Source organism: Sus scrofa, chromosome 9 (assembly GCF_000003025.6).
Source record: "Sus scrofa isolate TJ Tabasco breed Duroc chromosome 9, Sscrofa11.1, whole genome shotgun sequence".
Classification (NCBI taxonomy): domain Eukaryota; kingdom Metazoa; phylum Chordata; class Mammalia; order Artiodactyla; family Suidae; genus Sus; species Sus scrofa.
Genome location: NC_010451.4, coordinates 113,655,549 through 113,674,869, shown reverse-complemented (window position 1 = coordinate 113,674,869; position 19,321 = coordinate 113,655,549). Strand labels below are relative to the sequence as shown.

Here is a 19,321-nt window from a genome sequence, read left to right as displayed (position 1 = left end):
CTTTGGGATTTTCCTTCTATAAAACCATGCCACAATTTTATTTCTTTCCAAATCATATGGCTTTTCTTAACTTTTTCTCCTTGACTTATTGAACTGGCTGGAATTCCAGGACAGTGTTGAACAGAACTTGTGACAGAGGGTGTCCTTGCTGATACCTAATCTTAAGGGTGATGAGGACTTTCAATATCACCATTATAAAGGCAATTGAATATTATGCAGCCTTAAAAAAACAGAAGAAAATTCTACCAATTACAACATGGTTGAAACTGGAGGACATTGTGCTAAGTCAAATAAGCAAGAGAAAGACAAATACTGCATGGTATCACTTACATGTAGAGTAGAAAACAAGTTGAACTCAGAGAGAGTAGCATGTTGGTTGACAGAGGCATGGGGGCTGGAGTAAATATTGTGAGGCTGGTAAAAGAGTACAAACTTTCGTTTAAATGGATAAGGTCTGAGGTATAATTATAATGTGGTTTTTATAGTTGATAAGGCTGTATTATATAATTGAAATTTGTTAAGAGATTAGAATTTAGTCTTTTTTGGTATTCTCACCAAAAAGAAAAGTAAATATGTGAGGTGATGAATGTTAATTAACTTGATGATGAGAATCCTTTCACAGTATATATGTATATCAAGTCATTACCTTGAACACTTTAAAAGTAAATGAATATAAATAAATAATAATTTACTATTAAACATTTTGGGGTGAAGGTGGTAAATATTCTAAAGAGATTGAGGAAATATTTCTACTATTCCTACTTGCTAAGATTTTATTTTTTATTTTTTATTTTATTTTTTTGCTTTTTAGGGCTGCACATGCGGCATAGGGAGGTTCCCAGGCTAGGGGTCAAATCTGAGCTACAGCTGCTGGCCTACACCACAGCCACAGCAACACAGGTTCTGAGCCACGTCTGTGATCTACACTACAGTTCGGGGAAGTGCTGGATCCTTAACCCACTGAGCAAGGCCAGGGGTCAAACCCACAACCTCATGGTTCCTAGTAGGATTCATTTCCACTGCACCACGGTGGGAACTCCGCTAAGGTTTTTTTTTTTTTTTTTTTTTTTTTTTTAAGCCATAAATGAGTGTTGAATTTTATCCAGTGTTTTTTCTTTATCCATCAGGATGATAATTCCTGGAAGATATATTATTTGGTCATGAAGTGTTATGCTTATCATGCATTTTATGTGTTTCTGGAATTGATTTGTTAATATTTGCCCAGGATTTTTATATCTATGTTCTTGTGAGAGACCGAGTCACGATTCTCCTTTCTTATATTGTCCTTGTTAGATTTTGTTATTAAGGTTATGCTAGTCTTATAAATATCAGTTGAGAAGTATTTTCTACTTTTTGAGAGAATTTGTTTGATTAGTATTTCTTCCTTAAATGTTTAGAAGAATTCATTAATGAAGCTATCTGCATCTGTCTTTTTTGTGTAGAAATTAATAATGTAAATTTCTTAATAGATACAGAACTAATAAGATTTTCTGTATCTTCTTGTGTTAATTTTTGTAGGTGGTTTTTCAAAGATTTTGTTTAACCTAAAATATTGCCAGATTTATGGCTTCTTATCTTCTTAGTATCTTAATATTTGTGGAGATTTGTTTGTGCTCTTTTTTCTTAATCAGAGGTTTATCAATTTTATTACTTTTTCTGAAGTACCAACTTTTTGCTTTGTTAATTTTCTCTATTGCACATTTTTTCTCTTTCATTTATTTCTGACCTATCTTTATTCTGGCACATGTAAAGACAACAAATATGTGTGTGGAAATACAGTGTTATGGGAAAAGAAATGCTAGCTATGAAATGATGGGAGACGAAGCCTATAGTGTGTTACAGTGAGAGAATCATAGGGATAAGGATGATAGTCCAGGGAAATCATTATATAAGGGATGAATGAAGGGAGAAGGGACCAAAAAGGAAATAGACTATGAGAATCAGAAGATTGCTTTCTCATCAAAGCAAATGAAATCAGAGCATTCTAAGAAATAGGGGGCAGCAAACAGTGTCAGGGATCAGAGAACACCTACTAGTTAAAACTCTGAAAATATCATCAGTCAGAGAAGTAGTGGTCAAGATGGCAGAGTAAGACCTTGGACTCACCTCCTCTCACAGACACACCAAAATTATAACTATTTACAGAGCCACTGTTAATGAGAATGACCTGAAGACTATGAGATTAGATTTTCCAAAACTAAAGATATAAAGAAGGAACCACAAGATGAGTAGGAACGGCAGAGACACTGTATATTGAAAAACCACACCTTCAGACGGAGGACCCACAAATGGGATGATCACAATTGCAGAGGTCCTCCATAAGAAGTGATGGTGTTTTTTTTTTTGTTTGTTTGTTTTGTCTTTTTTGTCATTTCTTGGGCCACTCCTGTGGCCTATGAAGGTTCCCAGGCTAGGGGTTGAATCAGAGCTGTAGCTGCCGGCCTACACCAGAGCCACAGCAATGCGGGATCCGAGCTGCGTCTGTGACCTACACCACAACTCACCACAACACCAGATCCTTAATCCACTGAGCAAGGCCAGGGATCGAACCCACAACCTCATGGTTCCTAGTCAGATTCGTTAATCACTGAGCCACGACGGAAACTCCAAGAAGTGATGGTTCTGATACCCAGCCAGGGGCTCCTGCATCAAGAAGATAAACCTCTAGAAAAATTGTCTTCATAGGCCAGCAGGGCTAGAACAGGAATGCTATAGGAAAGAGAAGCTCTGTTTTTAAAGGATGGATGCAATATTTCATAAGCTCCAAGAGCCACCACAGAGGTAGTAATTTATTTATTTATTTTCATGACATGATGTTTATTATTATGAAAAGCTCAAGTCTGGAATAACATAGTAGTGACTGTTGCACAAGTGTAAATTTACTAAAACCACTGAGTTGTAAAATTTAAAAAAAAGTAAAAGAAAGAAATCTTGAGTTGTGTAAGTCTGACCCATACTGGATTTGTGCCAAATACTCGACTACTCCATTCCCTCAAACCATGGCCCATGTCACATTTTTTCAGATTTCCCTAAGAGCAGCTGTTTGCAAAATATTGCACTTAATTTAAATCAAGATTATCTGATGTTTTCTGGAAGAAAATGTATACTATTATGCATCTTGATGCCTTCAGATAACAGGAGAGCTGGTGGGAAGAGAGGGTGGACAATGGTTTCCATGAAAATCTTCTAGGTCTTCCTTTTTTATATCTACACAGAGAGATTTAATGGAAAACATTATCTAGGCTCAAGAGAGTGAAGGACACCCCCCAAATAGGCCACTTTTAGCCACTCATACCTGTATCTCTCCTCCTGCAGGGTCTGTGAGATGAAGCCATACTCCCTCTTGAACTGTATCTTCAGCACCTCAGTGTCCTCAGCCAGCTGTACCTGGGTGTCCTCGATCTCCCTCAGCTCCTCCAGGATGGTGGTAAGCTTGCCTGGACTGCCCTGTGCACCCACTCTCCTGGCCGTGAACGACTGTATGCCTTGCTGTCACCCGAGCCTGACATGTTGCTCAAGCACTCATCATTGCTGCCATACTTGTTCACGATGGTGGCACTGCCTCCATATGCCCTGGCACTGGCATTTGGCTGGAATTTCTCCAAGTTTTCGAGGTGAGCGATGTTGGCTCTGCCAAACTTATTCCAGACCAAGTTGGCAAACTCTTTGGACTTGTCAAAGACGAATATGGGTAGGATGAGGGACACCCCTGGCATGCCCGACGTAGTGGCCTCCAGGCTGTGGGGGGTGGTGTGAGCCTTGGCCTGGTCATCCTTCAGATAGGGCTGGGTGTCCTTCTGGTTGTGTCTGGAAAGATCCTCTGAGCTCTGGGGGCTCCGTTCTGCTTGAGTTCCCTGAACTTTCTGTGATACTGTTCCAACTTCTGTAGCTAGGCAATGGAGTGCACCAACTTCTGATTTTTCTCAAACACCCGTTTGATGTAGCCTACTGCTGCCTGTCTGGGCTGTTGACTAGTTTCAGGTACTCTGCAACATCCCCTTCACAGGACATTTGCTCTATTTTTATCTGCTTGGTGACCTTTAGAATTTTCTGCCTCAGGCTGTCTGCACTGAGTTTGACCTTGTGAAAGTCCAAGATACATCTGGGACAATTAAGTTGAGGTTGGTGTCTGACCTCTCCTTGGCATATGTTCAGGGGTAGGCTTAGGGTGTTCATGTTATATTGTTCTACCTGGCTATTGAAGTGGTGGGTGCCAGCCCAGGTCAGAGTAGGTCCGATCCACAGTGAGGGCTGTGTAGCTACCTGGCATCTTGGCACTTGCACTGCTAACTTTCCCAGGGCCCTGGACCACCACACTGTGAGCTGCTGGTGGTGCTTGGGCTCTCCCTGGGGAGCAAAGCTGGCTGCCACAGCTGCTGGCTGCCACAGCTGCTGTGACACCCATGTGGTCACCCTGCACCATCACCCAGAGGCAATAATTTAAAAGGAACATGGATCAGACCTACTTGCTTATTATAGAAAGTCTCCAAGAAAGGCAGGAGGCAACTGGGATTCCCTCTGAGCACATGGACACTGACAGCAACTACTTTGGAGAGCTCATTCTGCCATGAGGACACTGATGCTGGCAAGCACCATGTTGGCATCTTCTCTCTAGCCTATCAGTGCCAGGATCTGGCCCCTTTCACCAGCCAATTGACACCAGTCATTGGAGCCCCACCCCCACCCCCAAGCTGAGTAGCCAGTCATGTAAATATTTTGCCCTGCTCACCAGTGAGCTGGGATCAGTCCTGGATGCTCAGGCCCCATTGCCTGCTACCCTAGGACTCCACAGGCCTGCTTCCAGCCCTGGGACTCTGAAGCTACTGGATCACCCACTAGCAGGCTGGCACCAGCCCTAGCCTTTTTTACCTGAAGCTGGTTGCCCTGAGACACAACCTCGCCAAGCACTGGCCAGTAGCCTCCAACAAAGCAGGTTCTGACAGCCAGAGACTAGCCCCACCTACTAGCATGCCCACAATAGTTAGCTACACTGCAACAGAAAGGCCCACTCATCCCTAAAAGGTGATACCTCTAGGTATATGGTTCAGGTGATCATAGGGGAGTGTGCTGTTTGTCCCAATAGGATAATTTCCTGCCTAAGGCCACTTCTCCAAGATCAGGAAATGTAATCAACCTACTAAACACATACAAATAAACACAGAGAATTAGGCAAAATGTGGTAACAAAGGAATGTGTTCCAAATGAAGGAACAAGACAAAACACCAGAAGATGGATTTAGTGAAGTAGAGGTGAACAATCTACCTGACAAAGAATTCAAAGTAATGATCATAAAGATGCTCAGTGAAATCAGGAGAAGAATGGATGAACACAGGTGAGAAGTTTAACAAAGGGTTAAAAATATAAAGAAGTACCAAACAGGCCTGAAGCATACAATAACTGAAATTAGAATTATAATAGAAAGAATCAACAGTAGATTATGTGATGTAGATGAACAGTTCAGCCAACTGAAAGACTAGTGGAAATTACCCAAGTTGAAGAGAAAAAAGAAAAAAGAATTAAAAAAATGAGAACAGTTTAAGAGACCTCTGGAAAAACATCAAGCATATTAACATTCACATTATAGGGGTCCCAGAGGAGAAGAAAGAAAGAAAGAAAGGGACAGAAAGCTTATTTGAAGAAATAATAACTGAAAACTTCTCTAAAATAAGAAAGGAAAAAAATATATCTGGGTCTAAGAAACACAGAGAGTCCTGAACAAGTTCAACTCAAAGAGATCCACAGCAAGACACAATGTAATTTAAATGAAAGAAAAATGGAGAATAGTAAAAGCAACAAGGGAAAAGCATTCATTACCTACCAGGGGACTCCCATGAGACTATCACTGACTTCTTAGTGGAAACTTTGCAGGCCAGAAGGGAGTGGCACAATGTATTTAAAGTGTTAAAAGGAAAAAACTTACAACCAAGAATACCCAGCAATGCTTTTTTTTTCAGATTTGATTAAGAAATAAAGAGCTTCACAAAAAGCAAAAGCTAAGAGTTCAGAGCCATGAAGCTAGTTTTATAAGACGTGGCAAAGAAACTTCTCTAAGTAGAAAATAAAAGGCCACAACTAGAAATATGGAACTTAAAAAAGGGAAAATCTCATTGGTAAAAACAAACATATAAGAAATGGTAGGAGGGAATTCAAGTTGTGGCCCAGTGGAAATGAATCTGACTAGTAACCATGAGGGTGTAGATTCGATCCCTAGCCTCACTCTGTGGGTTAAGGATCCAGCATTGACATGAGCTGTGGTGTAGGTCAGAGACACAACTCAGATCCTGCATTGAGTAAAATAGAATAAAATAATATACGTCCACAATAAGTAGATAAGGGATTTACAAAACAAAAATATGTAAAATATGATGTCAGAAACATTAAAAGGGGGACTAAACATGAAGGGCTTTTAGAATACATTTGAACTTGAGTGATCATCAACTTAATTATGTATGTGTATAAGTTGTTATACATAAACTTAATGGTAAGCAAACCGAAAAATCTATAATAGACATATACACACAAAAAAAGAAAGAGAGAAAGAGATCCAAATGTAGCACCAATGATAGTCATTAAATCACAAGGAAAGAGAGCAAAAGAAGAAGAATGGAACAAAAAGAACTGCAAAAGCTGAGAAAACAATAAAATGACAATGAGGACACATCTATCAACAACTACTTTAAATGTAAATAACAATAAAAAACGTAAAGTGGATGAATATATTAAAAAAGAAGACCCATTATATGCTGCCTACAAGATATTCACTTCAGGTCTAAAGACATGTATAGGCTTTAAGTGAGGCAATGGAAAAAATATTCCATGCAAATGGAAATGCAAAGAAAGCTGGGTTAGTAATAGCAGACAGAATAGACTTTAAAACAATGACTGTAGCAAGAGACAAAGAAAGATATTGTGTAATGATAAAGGGATCAATACAAGAGGAAGACATAACAATTTTAATATATATGCATCTCAAATAGAAGCACCTAAATACATAAAGCATATAGTAACAGACATAAAGGGGAAAATTGACAATAACAGATAGAGGTAGGGGAATTTAACACTGCAGTTACATCAATGGCTATTTCATCCAGATGAAACCAATAAGGAAACACTGTCCTCACACTATGTGTTAGACAAGATGGCTTAATAAATATATATAGATCACTCAATCCAAAAGCAACAGAATATACATTTCTTTCAAGTTCTTATGGAACAAACTCCATGATAGCTCACATTGTTGTTGACAAGTCTCAGTAAATTTAAGAAAATTGAAATTATATCAAGCATCTTTCAACTACAATGCTATAAGACTAGAAATCAATTTTTATTTTTAAAAATAAAACAAAATTAATGGCTGTTTCTGTGGCACCTGGAAGTTCCTGGGCCAGGGATTGATTCTGAGTCATGGCTGCAACCTATGCTGCAGTTGTGGCAGCACTGGATTCTTTAACCCACTGTGCCAGGCAGGGGATCAAACCTGCATCTCCACAATGACCTGAGTGGCTAAAATCAGATTCTTAACTCTCTGGGTCACAGTAGGCACTCAAAATTATTTAAATTTTTATTTGTTTTTTAAAATTAATTAAGAGTTTGACTTGAAATGTTATGTTAGTTTCAGGTGTGTAGCAAAGTGATTCAGTTTTATTTGTGTATTCTTTTTCAGGTTCTTTTCCATTACAGGTTATTACAAAATATTGAGTATAGTTCACTGTGCTGCACAGTAGGTCCTTATTGGTTATCAATTTTACATATGATAGTGTGTATATGTTAATATCCAACTCCTAATTTATCCCTCCACCCCCTTTTTCCATTTTGGTAACCATAAGTTTGCTTTTTATATTTATGGTTCTATTTTTGTTTTGTATATAAGTTCGTTTGTATCAACATTAAAAAAATTGCAGGAGATTCCAGATAAGATGGTGAAGTATAAGGACTTGAGATCACATTCTCTCACAAAACCACAAAAATCAACTAACTGCTAAACAAGCATTGACCAAATAGGCTGGGAGCTACCATAAAATATATCCTACAACCAAAGACAAAAAAGAAGGGGTTCTTTCATGCTATAAGGAATTCATACCTGCTGGGCGAGTGACCTACAGACTGGAAAATGACCATACAACAGAGGTTCTTCCACAGGAGTGAGAGTTCTGAACCCCACATCAGTTTTACCCAGCCTGGGGCTCTGGCACTGGGAAAAGGAGCCTCAAGAGCATTTGGCATTGAAATCCAGTGGAACTTGAGTGCAGGAGCTCCACAGGACTGGGAAACAAAGACTACACTCTTGCAGGGTGCACAGAAGGTTCCATGTGCGCTGGGTCCAAGGGCAAGCAGGGATCCCATAAGAATATGGTCCTGTGCTACCTGTGGATCTAGGAGTGTTTCCTTGGAAAACAAGAGTTGGCTGTGGCTCACTGTGGGGACAGGACATTGGAGGCAGAGGTCCCAGGGAATAATCACTAGAATGAACTCCCCTGGAGGCCACCATTTTGGAAAAATCTGTCCCCACCCACCAGTGCTGAGAAGCCCTAGGCCAAACAGGATGGGAACATAGCTCCACCCATTAGCAGATAAGCTTCCTAAAGTCCTCCCTGGCACACAGCCACCTCTAATCACAACCACTGACATGGTCCTACCCACCAGAGCAACAAAACTCAGCTCCACCCACCAGTGGGCAGACACCTGTGCCTCTCATCACAAAGCCTACCACAAGCCTCTGAGTCAACATCATTCACAAAGGAGAAGATACCAGAAGCAAAAGAGGTTACTACCTTGAGGCCTGCAGAAAGGAGACTACAAATGCAGAGAGCTAGACAAAGGGAAAAGGTAAAGGAATACACTCTAGATGAAGGAAAAGACAAAACAGCCTAAAAAGAGCTATGTGAAGGGGTGATAAGCAACCTACATGTAAAAAACTTTAGAGTAATGATAGTAAAGATGATCCAAGATATTGGAAAAATACTAGAGGCAAAGATTAAGAAAGTACAAGAAAAGTTTAACAAGAAATAGGAGATTTAAAGAACAGAGATGAACAACACAATAACTGAAATGAAATAGTCAGAGTTCCCATTGTGGTGCAGCAGAAACAAATCCAAATAGTATCCATGAGGATGTGTGTTTGATCTCTGGGTTGGGGATCTGGCATTGCCCTGAGCTGTGGTGTTGGTTACAGATGCAGCTCAGATCCCTTGTTGCTGTGGCTATGGCTGTGGCATAGGCTGGCAGCTTTAGCTCCGATTTGACTGGGAACTTCCATATGCCATGGATGTGGCCCTAAAAAACAAACAAACACACAAACACACGAACACAAGAAAAGAAAAAAAATTCACTAGAAGGAATCAATAGCAGAATACATGAGGCACAAGAACAAATAAGTGAGATGGAAGAAAGACTTGGAAATCACTGATGCAAATAGAACAAGGAAAAAAGAATAGAAATGAGTACAGTTGAAGAGAACTCTGGAACAACTTTAAACATATCAACATTAGAATTTAGGGGTTCCAGAAAGAGAAGAGATTGAGAAAGGACCATAGAAAATATTTCAAGAGATAATAGCCAAAAGCTCTCTAACATGCGAAAGAAATCGCTCACTTCAATTCAGAAGCACAAATCCAGTGTGGAATAAACCGAAGGAGAAATACCCAAAGACATATTTATCAAACTGAACAAATTAAAGAAGAAGAATATTGAAAGCAGCTAGGGAAAAGCAAACAAATAACATACAAGGGTATCATCATAATATTACCAGCTACTTTTTCAGAAGAAACTCTGCAGGCCAGAAGGGAGTGACATGATATACCTGAAGAGATGAAAGTGGAAAAACCTACAACCATGAATACCCTACCCAGCAAGGCTCTATTCATATGTGACAGAGAAGTCAAATGCTTTACGGATAAGCAAAAGCTAAGAAATTCAGCACCACCAAATCAGCTTTACAACAAATGCTAAAGGAACTTCAAGGTGGAAAAGAAAAAGTCACAACTAGAAACAAGAACTTTACAAATGAGAAGTCTCTCTGGTAAAAGTGAGCATAGTAGACGTAGGAAATCATCCACACAAAAATATGGAATCAAAACCAGAAACTGTGAGAAGAGGAGAGTACAAATGTGGGATATTGGAAACATATTTGAAATTAGGAGACCAGTAACTTTAAACAATTTTGTATATATATAGACTCCTATATCAAAACCTCATGGTAACCACAAACCAAAAATGTACAATAGATACAGAAGTAAAAATAAGAAAAAGCAATGCAAACACAACATGAAAGATAGTCATCAAATCACAAGAGATAAGAACAAGAAATGAAGGGAAGAAAAAAGGCCAACAAAACAAAAAGCAATTAATAAAATGGCAATAAGAAGATACTTAATAATTTCCTTACTGGAGTTTCATACTAAGTGAAGTATTGTTAGCAACAAAAAGAAACATCATACGACATCACTTATATGTAGAACCTTAAAAAAGGACAGAAATGAACTTATTTGCAGAACAGAAACAGCCTCACAGACTTTGGACATAAACTTATGGTTACCAAAGTTGAGGAGAAGGGATGGATTAGGGGTTTGGGATTGGCATGTGCACACTGTTGTATATAGAATGTTTGGCCAACAAGGACCTGTTGTATAGCACAGAGGACTCTATCTAATATTCTGTGATATTCTATATGGGAAAAGAATTTGAAAAAGAATAGATGTGTGTATATGTATATCTGAATCATTTTGTTGTACAACAAAAATTATCACAACCTTGTAAAATCAACTATACTTCAATAAAACTAAAAAAATGAACTGAGAATCAGTCTTGTGGGAATGAACTGTGAGATCTGTCACTAAATCCTCTGTAGACAGTGTCAGAATTGGGTTAAACTGCCTGATGTGGAAAAACACACATCTGATATGGCAGAAGTGAAGTGTTGTGAGTAAAATAGAAGGAGAAAAAGAATTGTTTTCTTTTAGAATTTAAATAGGGATCACATAATATGTGTATATCAATTTGCTGGGGAGTATTGTCACCTTAACAGTTTTAAATCCAATAATTTTCTTTGGGGCTCATCAGTACTTAACATTCACAGCTGAGTAAGTTGTGTTGCCCAAATGACTTTTGGGGGGAACTTTTGAGTTATTCGATGTCTGTTACCATAAAGCCACATTCCAATCTACTCTTCTCATTTTGGTTCAAGATGTTTGCCAGGTGTTAACCAAAGTTTATCCCTGACCATTAGAATTTTGAGTAATTTTTCCTCTTTTTTTTCTTGGTAATCAATTCAGTGTTTTACACTGAACATATATTTATAATTTGAAAAAAAAAATAAAACTTTTTATTTGGAAAACATGTGGCCCACTTAGAGCCCAAAGTCTTGAATCTAGGTCAGAATCTCAAGAAGCCGATATCATAACTTCCTCATCATTTCCCTGGGGACCCTCACCAAGGAGCTGGTGCTTGGCATGAGGCTGGAGTGGTAAACAGGTCCCATTCAAGAAGAACAATGGTTGTCAGGGAAGGTGTCATCCTCAGAGGATGCATATTCTTACCACATCTCAACCCCCTAAATATTATGCTTTCTTCTTGACTTCAGGGAAAGTGCTGTACCTTCAAGAAGTATTAACTGAATTCTTGTGCATGTAGAAAAAATTTCAGATGGAACTACAGCTCCAGTCAAGGTAAGGATTTTCATGTATTGTGATCAAAACTCTCTCTCTCTCTAATATATATGTTATATATATAACTATATATAAATATAGTTTTATATATTTACATATAGTTTTATGGTTATGTATAGTTATAAATATATATAAACTTAAATAAATATATGTAATATTTGTTTACATATATATATAAATTTCCTTATTGCCTCCTCAAAAACCCTGGGGAAATAGAAGGCTTATTTCAAAAATAAAGATTATCTCTTAGATCTCTCACTTGATACTGTTTGTAATCTGCCTTAGATTAATAAGTACCTGTGTTAGGGTTCTTCAGATAAACAAAACCAATAGGATATATCTCTTTATACATCTCTATATAGATATGTATATATAGATATATAGAGAGACATAGATATGGATGTATATAGCTATATAGAAATAGATTTTATTGTGAGGGATTGGCTCACATAATTAGCAAGGCTAAATCCCATGATTTCCTGTTGACAAGCAAGAGGGTCAGGAAAGCAGCTGGTGTAGCTCTAGACCATGTGAAAACCTGAGAACCAGGGAAATCTGAGTCCAAAGGCCTGAGAAAAAGGAGTGCCAGTGTCTGAGAGCAGAAGGAAATGGATGTCCCAGCTTAACCAGTGAGTGAATCAACATAAACATTGTGAGAACTCCATATGGAAAAGGAGAGAAAAGGAGTGGATGGGCAATGGGATCCTACTGTATAGCACAGGGAAATGCATGTGATTCACTTTGTTGTACAACAGAACTTGATGAAACATTGTAAATAAACTATACTTTAATAATAATAAAAAATCAAAATTATATCTGAAGAATAATGACTCAATTCTTCCCAAATTTGAACACTATAAACATCCAAGAAGCTCAACAAACTCCATGTAAGAGGAACTCAGACCCACAACTGAGACACATTATAATCAAACTTTCAGAAACAAAGAAGGAAAGCAGCAAGAGAAGAGTGAATCACTGCGTAAAGTGATCCTCAATAGGATTAGCAATAGATTTCTCATCGGAAGCTTTGGAGACAGCAAGATAGTGTGCTGATATATTCAGAGTAAAAGAAAAAAACTCATCCAAGAGTCTCTTATTCAACAAAACAGTCATTCAACAATGAGAGGGAAATTAAGACACTAAATGATATAGCTGAAGGAGTATGTGACCACTAGACCTTTCCTGCAAGTGATGCTCAAGGGAGTCCTGCAAAGTGAAATGAAAGGACTCTAGACAGTAACTTGAAGCCATTGAAAAAGTAAGGGTATCAATAAAGGTAAATATATAGGTGGTTATAAAAGCTAATATTATTGTAACAATTATTTATAACCACTTTTTTTCTTACATGACTTGAGACATATATTTAAAGAAAATATTATTAGTGTAAAAAGATAGTATTGCTTTTAACATTATTTTGTAACTCCAAATATTATTTTCTACATAATTTAAGAAACTATGCAATTAAAATAATCATTTTTTTATGTTTGGGGCACACAGTGTATAAAGGTGTAATTTTTTGACAGCAGCTGAAAGGGATGGTAATGGAGCTATAAAAGAGTAGAATTTTGTATGTTATTAAAATTCAGTCTGTATCAATTCAAATTAAATGTTATAATTTTAGGAATGTTAAATGTAATTCCCATAGTAACCACAAAGAAAATAGCTATAGGATAGATACAAAAGGAAATAAAAAAGATAATTAAAAGTTTTCATTATTAAGAAATCAACTAGGAGTTCCTGTTGTGGAGCAGTGGTTAACGAATCTGACTAGGAACCATGAGGTTGCGGGTTCGGTCCCTGCCCTTGCTCAGTGGGTTAACGATCCGGCGTTGCCGTGAGCTGTGGTGTAGGTTGTAGACGTGGCTCGGATCCTGCGTTGCTGTGGCTCTGGCGTAGGCCGGTGGCTACAGCTCCGATTCGACCCCTAGCCTGGGAACCTCCATATACCACGGGAGCGGCCCAAGAAATAGCAACAACAACAACAAAGACAAAAAAAAAAAAAAAAAAAAAAAAGAAATCAACTAAACACAAAAGTGGACAGTAATACAGGAAATGAGAGACAAAACGCTATAAACTTGAATATATAATGAAAAAGAAATATGTCTCTCCTTATGAGTTATTACTTTAAATGTAAATAGACTGAAATCTCCAATCAAAAGACAGATGTAACTATATACTGTCTACAAGACATATAGTCAAAGATACAAACAAGCTGCAAGTAAAAGGATAGAAAAAGATATTCCATGCAAATGGTAAACAAAGGAGAATAGGGGTAGCTATACTAATAATAGACAAAATAGAGTAAATCAAAAAAGCTTATAAGAAACAAATAAGGACATTATATATTACTGTGTTCAATACAGCAGGATGATTCAACAGTTATAAACATTTATGCACATAATAAAGATCATCAAAGCATATGAAGCCAAACCTGACAGAATTTAAGGGTGGAATAGAGAGTTCTTCAATAGTTGAAGACTTCTGTATCCCATTCAAAATAATGGGTAGGCATTACCCAACCAGGCAGAAAATACGTAAGGAACCAAAGGATTTAAGCCACACAAGAAACCACTAGGTACAACAGACACTTGCAGAGCACCTTACCCAACAACAGTAGAATACACACTCTTCTCAAGTGTACATGGGATATTTTGCAATACAGACCACATGTCAGGTTACAAGTTAAATATCAGTACAATTAAAAAGATAGATTTCAGGGAGTTCCCATCATGGCTCAGTAGTTAATGAATCCAACTAGGAACCATGAGGTTGTGGGTTCGATCCCTGGACTCACTCAGTGGGTTAAAGATCTGGTGTTGCCATGAGCTGTGGTGTAGGTCGCAGACATGGCTCAGATCCTGCATTACTGTGGCTGTGACATAGGCCAGTGGCTACAGCTCCAATTCGACCCCTAGCCTGGGAACATCCATATGCCACGGGTGTAGCCCTAAAAAAAAAGCAAAAAAAAAAAAAAAAAAAAAAGATTTCATACTAACTATCTTCTTTGACCAAATTGTGATAAAGTTAGAAATCAGTAACAAAAGGAAAACAAAATTGTGGAAATTAAACAACATATTTTCAAACAATCAATGGATCAAAGAAGAAATCAAAAGGGATATTAGAAAATGCTTAACAAAAATGGAGTTCCACTTTGGCACAGCGGGTTAAGAATCTGGCATTTTCTCTGTGGTGGTGTGGGCTCAATCCCCAGCCTGGCAGAGTGAGTTAAGGATTGGGCATTGCTGAAGCCATGGTAGATTGTAACTGTGACTCCTATTGATCCCTGGCTCAGGAACTTCCCTACAGGTGCAGTACAAAAGAAATAAAACAAAATGCATACTGAAAATTAAAATACAGCATACCAATACCAACACTTATGGGACACAGTGAAAGGGGTGTTGAGGAAACAATTTATAGCTATAAATGCTTATACTAAAAAAAAAAAGCAAAATAAAAAACCCTCAACTTAGCAACCTAAAGAACTAGAAAAAGCAGAACAGGTAAACCTAAAAATATCAGAATGAAGGAAATAGTAAACACTAGAGCAAAGATAAAAGAAATAAAAACTAGAAAAAAAGAGAAAATCAATAAAACCGAAAGTTGATTCTTCGATAAAATTGACAAAACTTTAGCCGGGTTGACAAAGAAAAAGAGAAGACTCAAATTACTAAAATTGAAAATGAAAGTGGGACATTAACAACCCTTAATGTATATGAACCTAAAAACAGAGTGTCAAAGAAAATGAGGCAAAAACTGAAAACTGCAAGGATAAATAATCTATTGTTACAATTGGAGACTTCAACACTCCTGTATCAGAAATGGACAGATTAAGCAGGGAGAAAATCAATAAGGATACTGAACTCACCAATACAATCAACTGGACATAATTGACATCTATATACTATTTCATCTAACAACAGCAGAATATGCATTCTTCTCAAGTTCACATGGAATATTCACCAATGTTGAATACATTCTGGGCCATAAGACACATCTTAACAAATTTAAAAGAATAGAAATCACATGTTGCTCTCAGATCAAAATTGAATTAAACCAGAAATCAATAACATTAAAAAAAAAAACCTGAAAGATCCCCATATACATGGAGATTAAACCAAAGAGCACTTCTTAATAATACATGGGTCAAAAAATAAATCACAAGATAAAATTTCAAACATTTTGAACTAAATGAAAATGAAAAAAACGGAACTTATAAAAATTTGTGGGATACAGTGAAATAGTACTTAGAGGGAAATTTATAATATTTATTGTGTATGTTAGAGAAAAGGAAAGATCTAAAATCAATAATCTAACTTTCCTTAGGAAATCAGAAAAAGAAGAAAAAAATGAAATCCAGAATAAGATCAGAAATACCTAATACTTTGAGCAGAAATCAATGAAATTGAAATTGAAATGAGTAGAAAAGGAGTTCCCATCATGGCTCAGTGGTTAACAAACCCGATTAGCATCCATGAGGACACAGGTTCAATCCCTGGTCTTGGTCAGTCGGTTAAAGACCCAGCATTGCTATGGCTGTGAGGTAGTCTGGCAGCTACAGCTCTGATTAGACCCCTAGCCTGGGAACCTCCATATGCCATGGGATACTCCATATGCCGTGGGTGTGGGAACCTCCATATGCCATGGTGTGGAAACTTCATATGCCATGGGTGTGGTCTAAAAAGACAAAAAAAAAATCAGTAGAGAAAATCAATGAAACCAACAGCTGATTCTTTGAAAAAATCAATAAAACCAATAATCCTCTAGCCAGACTAAGAAAAGAGAAATAGGATACAAAATACTACTATCAGAAATGAAAGGGGGGACACAGTCAAAGATGGCAGAGGAGTAGAAAGAACATGGAACACACTTTCTCCAACAGATACAAATAAAGTGCATCTACATGTGGAATGATTCTCACAGAACATCTACTGAACTCTGTTGGATCTCAGAATTCCAAAAGGGCAAGACAATCTCCAAGTAACTGGATAGGACAAAAGAAAAAAAAAGAGAGGAAGGGAATCAGGATGGGACCAGTGCCTCTGGGAAGGAGCTGTGAAAGAGGAAAGGTTTCCACACACTGGGAAGTCCCCTCATTGGCAGAGGCCAGCCAGAATAGAGGGGGAGCTTTGGACCCTCAGAGGAGATTGCAGCAACCTGTTTGTGCATGGCAAACTGGAGAAAGATCTGCATAGTCAGTTGGTGCCACCAGCCAGCACACATTAGCCAGGTGGGCAGGGGATGGGTACTAAGGCTCAGGCTTCAAAAGTCAGATCCTGGAAGATGACTGGGGTTGGCTATGAGGAGAAAACCTGAGGGAGCTACAGTGTGGTCCACCATAACTGAAAGAGACCAGGAAGAATCCCGGGCCCACTAGAGAGGCAGGGTGCTACTGTTGAATGGCATGAGAGGGGAGGGGAAAGACCACTAGATGTGCTTCTTTCTCCATGCATGGGCTCTCAGGCCACAGGGCACCACTTGTATGAACTCTGAGGCCAGGTTCTAGCCACTGTGGTCATCTCAGACTCCAGAGGTAAGAAAAAACCACTGCCTCCACTGAATGTCTCATAAGCAGGCAACAGTCACCAATCCTTCCTTCCCAGGGATGCTCAAGACCCATTGCAGCTGCCACCTCCAGAGGGCCCACAACTATGACCAGGCACCAACCCCTCCCCACCTTCTTCCTGGGAGCATGCACGGCTGGATGTTGTTGTTCCCAGGGGGGCTGCAACTGGGCAATGATGACTGCCCCTGACTCCCTAAAATCTCATAAGGCCAACTGCTGTCCCTAAATTTCAGTGAATGGGCACCAACCTCTGCCTCTGCATCTCTGGGCACATGCCTGTGGCCCACTGCCATCACTGTTGACAGCCAGAATCCTATCACCAGGTGCCAACCTCTGCCTTTGCATCTTGGGAGCGTGTATGTTCCACAGCCACTACCAAAGGGCCTGTGACCAAATGCCAACTTCTGGCTGCTGCCAGGCTCCAGGAAGGATTGTGTAGGCCAATACCACCTCCCTCGTGGACTATATCCCTAGCCACTGCCTTATTCTGGGTATGTGTGTGAGCTGCTACACTACTGAGAACTTTAAGACTAGGTGCCAGCTCCCTCATCCACACACCTACTACGAAGGGGATAATGGGCAGCACACACTGAAGAAAAAGACAATAGGCACCCATACTAAACAAACCCTGTGATTAAGGAGGATGAGCTGAAATCTCTCCTCCCAGCTGAGTGAATAGCAGATTTATACCTCCACTGATGGCCTTATAAATTCAGGCCTGGTAGAACATCTGAACAGATGATGAGTGCTCCCGCACCTGAGATGGGTCTGGCTGGAGCAGCTTTGTGGGTACATACACATGGTGGTGGGGTGGGGGCAAGGCCGGAATCTGAGCTGCCTCCATAAATCCCACAGCAAGCCCAGGAGCACAAATACTGAAATCCTGAGTCCTGACATCAGTAGATCTTCACTGATGACCTTGTGAAAACAATTCCTGAGAGACACCAAAGCTAATTACAGACACACCCATGGTGAAGGGAGGGGATGAGAGCAGTGTCAACCACTGTTTACTGTGTGAGCCCAGACAACGAAGAAAAGGTGACACAACAAAGCACACTTACAGGTGGACAGGTCCAGTGGAGGAATACTCAGTGGCTCCTCCCCCATTGGGAATGCTGCAAACCCATCTACCTTGCACTGTAGATCAGAATTATAGCTCAGAAGCATATCTGGAAGTTCCTATTCCAACAGCTAGGGAACAGACACTTCCCTTAACAAGACAGTGACAACCACAGAGCAAACAGAGGCTCTGCTCAATATCCAGCATAGGCTTAGGTCACCACAACATCAAGCACACCTTCTATCAAGGGGGAAAGGCCATATATGCTGAAGAAAGAGGTGACAATCTGTTTAAAATCATACTGAGCCAATAACCACCTCTAAACACACCACTTGACATAGCCCTGATAACAGAGGGACAAGACCCAGCTCCACCCACAAGTGGGTAGGTATTAGTCTCTTCAACCAGGAAGCCTGCACAAGCCCTTGGTCCAACCTTACCCATCAGAGGGCAAACACTAAAAACAAGAGGAATTAAACTCCTGCACACAGCAGAAAGAAGACCACAAAATTAGACAAAATGAAACAACAGAGAAATATGCCCCAGAGGAATAAGAAAACAAGCATAAACAACTGAAGAGGAAATAGGCAATCTCCCTGAAAAAGAATTCAGAGTAATGATAATAAGGATGATCCAAGGTCTCAGAAAAAGAATGGATGCACAAATTGAGAAGTTACAAGACATGGTTAACAAGGAGTTGGAAGATTTAAAGAACAAGCAAACAAAATGAATAATACTATATCTGAAATGAAAAATACACTAGAAGGAATCAACAGGAGAATAACTGAGGCAGAAGAATGAATTAGTGAGGTGGAAGACAGAGTAGTGGAAATCATTGCCATGGAATAGAATAAAGAAAAAAGAATGAAAAGGAATTAGGACAGTCTAAGGGACCTCTGAGACAACATCAAATGTACCAACATTCGCATCATAGGGGTCCCAGAATGAAAAGAGAGAAGGGCCTGAGAAAATATTTGAAGAGGTTATAACCAAAAACTTCCTTAATATGGCAAAGGAGACAGTCAAGTAGAGGAC

At 39.1% G+C, this 19,321-nt stretch overlaps 1 protein-coding gene and 1 pseudogene across 2 annotated transcripts in view; one reads left to right on the top strand and one right to left on the bottom strand.

Annotated features, from left to right (window-relative positions):
• The window catches only part of LOC100513809 (alpha-1,3-mannosyl-glycoprotein 4-beta-N-acetylglucosaminyltransferase C-like), a 78,071-nt gene that overhangs the window by 38,122 nt on the left and 20,628 nt on the right, over positions 1–19,321 (top strand). The window contains exons 2-3 of one of the 2 annotated variants that reach the window (XM_021063626.1): positions 3,316–3,427; positions 11,579–11,663. The gene's annotated coding sequence lies outside the window, so the exon portion shown is untranslated. Of the gene's footprint in view, positions 1–3,315; positions 3,428–3,485; positions 3,615–11,578; positions 11,664–19,321 lie in introns of those variants that run through there. The other variant, XM_021063625.1, reaches the window with a different exon arrangement.
• Positions 3,235–4,270, bottom strand: LOC100513999 (annotated as a pseudogene).